Raw genomic sequence first — 2819 nt, 5'->3', positions numbered from 1 at the left:
TTGAAAAGAGCATGTAGAGGGGTGCCTTGGGTGGCTCAGTCCGCTAAGTGTTTGCTTTCGGCTCAGGTCATGATCCCAGGATCCTGGGATCGAGTCCCACATCAGGCTTCTAGCTCAGCCAGGAGCCTGCTTCTCCCTCTGCCTGCCGCTCCCCCTGCTTGTGTGCACTCGGTCTCTCTCTCTCCTCTCTGACAAAAAAAAAAAAAAACAAACAAAACTTAAAAAGCCCACCACCAGCCGAGTGAGGAGGCGAGGCGATGAGCCTGGGGGGCGCTGGGGAGGGCTGTCGCAGCCAGGCGCGGGTGTCCCGCCTCATCTCCTTCAGCACGACCCACCGACTCCACAGCAAATCTCTGAGTAATGAAGAAAACTTGAAACTGTTTGGGAAATGCAACAATGTAAACGGCCATGGGCACAATTATAAAGTTGTGGTGAGGGTGCATGGAGAGATTGATCCTGTTACAGGAATGGTTATGAATTTGACAGACCTCAGAGTATATGGAGGAAGCAATTATGAAGCCCCTTGATCATAAGAATTTGGATCTGGATGTGCCGTACTTTGCAGATGTTGTAAGCACGACAGAAAATGTAGCTGTATATATCTGGGAAAACCTCCAGAAATTTCTTCCTCTGGGAGTTCTTTATAAAGTAATAGTGTATGAAACTGACAATAATATCATTGCTTATAAAGGAGAATAGCTTTCAGGGGTTAATACTGTAGAAAGACTAATTTCTTTCCATATTTGAAAAAGGTCTTTATCCCCTGGGACTATTAAGAAGTCATCACATACTTGTTATGCCTCCACATTGTGTTCTAGAGTGTCCAATTGATTGAAATTGTTGTGTGTAAGACCTGTTGTGAATTGAAATCTATCTTAAAACCAAACTTGTAAAACATCCCGAGCATCATTTAGAGAGTCTTTTATTTATAGATTAAAAATCACTTCATTTTCAGTAAAATGCTGTGGTGTGGAATTTAAAAGTAAAATAAATCAATTTTTGTTTTTCCGTTATCTCAAAAAAAGTCTTAAAAAAAAAGAAAGAACAAAGCATGTAGAGATGCACACTAAGAAGCAAGTCATTGACCTCTGGCATACAGCAGCATTGAGGTTAGTGATCATGATGAGGTCACTAATGTGAGAGCTAGCTTGTATTTCTACATAAAAGGAAGGGAAAATATATCAGAAAACAAACCCAAAAGAGGCACTTAAAAAATGCATTCCCCAAGATACTTGATCTATTAACAAAAGAACAAACCTTTAAAAACTATCCTAGAGGCGGTCTGGAGAATCTCAGTAGAATTTCAGCAAATTCTGTGTGTGAAACCACATACGAAGTTATAAAAAATATTCATGCTTCAGATATTGTGATTTAATTGGAATGGAATACAGCCTGTGCATTAAGATTGTTTAAAAGCTGACAATTCTAATGTGCAGCAAGGTTTAAGCATCATTGAAAATCACTATATCATTCAGGGTTTTTTTTTTTTCCCCTTCTATTCAACCAATATAGCACTTATCAACCTATTCTATAATTTAATTTCCTTTAAAGCAAAAATTTTAAATTACTGAATGAAATATAGTGGAGTAGGAAGGTAGGGGTCAAAGACGTGGGGCCTCAGCTCTGACGGAGTATTTATATAGGCTTTTCTGAGCCTGGGCTTCATCAGGTGTAGTAAGAAAAGTAAAAGATCAAATTTACTGACCGACAAGTACATTCTCCCTACACTGTGGACTATTGTCTCATTTCATCCATTCCCCACTATTGTGACTATTTACCCCGTTGATATATATGAGAAGACTGGAACTCAGAATATTGAAACTGTCTAAGGCCACTTACCTACTAAGTATGAAAATGAGGGTTTGAACAGCTAGGCTTATTCCACTAACACATGAATGCTTTCTAGAGTCCCTGAGAGTCTTAAAATTCTCCAGGAATACCAGCTACAAATGGGATCAAAACTACCATTTGCTCAAGGAGTGTTTTATACTGGAGTAAAGGATCAAAATCAGTTGGCACATTTTATTCTTTTTCAAAAAGAGGTCAAGTGATAGACACTATCAAAAATAATAATAATAGGGCACCTGGATGGCTCAGTTGGTTAAGCGACTGCCTTTGGCTCAGGTCATGATCCCGGAGTCCTGGAACCAAGTCCCACATCGGGCTCCCAGCTCAGCGGGGAGTCTGCTTCTCCCTCTGACCCTATCCCCTCTCATGCTGTTTCCCTCTCTCTCTCTCTCTCCCTCAAATAAATAAATAAATAAAATCTTAAAAAATAATAACAATAATCCTTCCACTTAATGAAATTTAACATCTCTTTATACCCAGGGGCTTAACAAATGCATGAGACCCAACTACAGAATGTGACTTAAGCAAGAAAAGCCACCAAACAAATAACAAAACCCACAGTGAAGGGAATTAGAGGTAGAAACCTTGGGAAGATGCTCAAGATAAACATCTAGTGATATCCACTAATATGCAGCATGTATCTGCCATGAGAATTTTGTAATTATTTTCTGAAATATTGACACAACATCAGTTAATATAAGAGAGAAACCCATTATATTAGAAGAATGAGTAGAAAATAGGAGACCGTGGGAATTATTTGCACAATATAATAAACAGTTGTAATATTGCCCTTAGACATATTGGATAGATCACTGCTCTCAAAGGAAATACAAACTGAAATATTTGATCTAAGTCCAAAGCATAAATGATTTTTAACAAAGCAAAGTAAAAATTGGATTTTTTTTAATGTTGAAGCTCATTTTAAGTATCTCTCATCATTGGCTATTTGTGCCTAATAATAAATAGTCAAT

The 2819-nt window shown here is 38.3% G+C and overlaps 1 pseudogene; it reads left to right on the top strand.

The window, feature by feature from the left end:
* Window positions 1-232: 232 nt before the first annotated feature.
* LOC112825783 (6-pyruvoyl tetrahydrobiopterin synthase pseudogene) lies at window positions 233-699 on the top strand (annotated as a pseudogene).
* The last annotated feature ends 2120 nt before the right edge of the window (window positions 700-2819 follow it).

Source organism: Callorhinus ursinus, unplaced genomic scaffold, assembly GCF_003265705.2.
Source record: "Callorhinus ursinus isolate GAN/ISIS: 27379988/994484 unplaced genomic scaffold, GSC_fseal_2.0 scaffold4, whole genome shotgun sequence".
Classification (NCBI taxonomy): Eukaryota; Metazoa; Chordata; class Mammalia; order Carnivora; family Otariidae; genus Callorhinus; species Callorhinus ursinus.
Note: the sequence above shows the minus strand (reverse complement) of the source record. Positions and strands in the feature narration are given on the sequence as shown.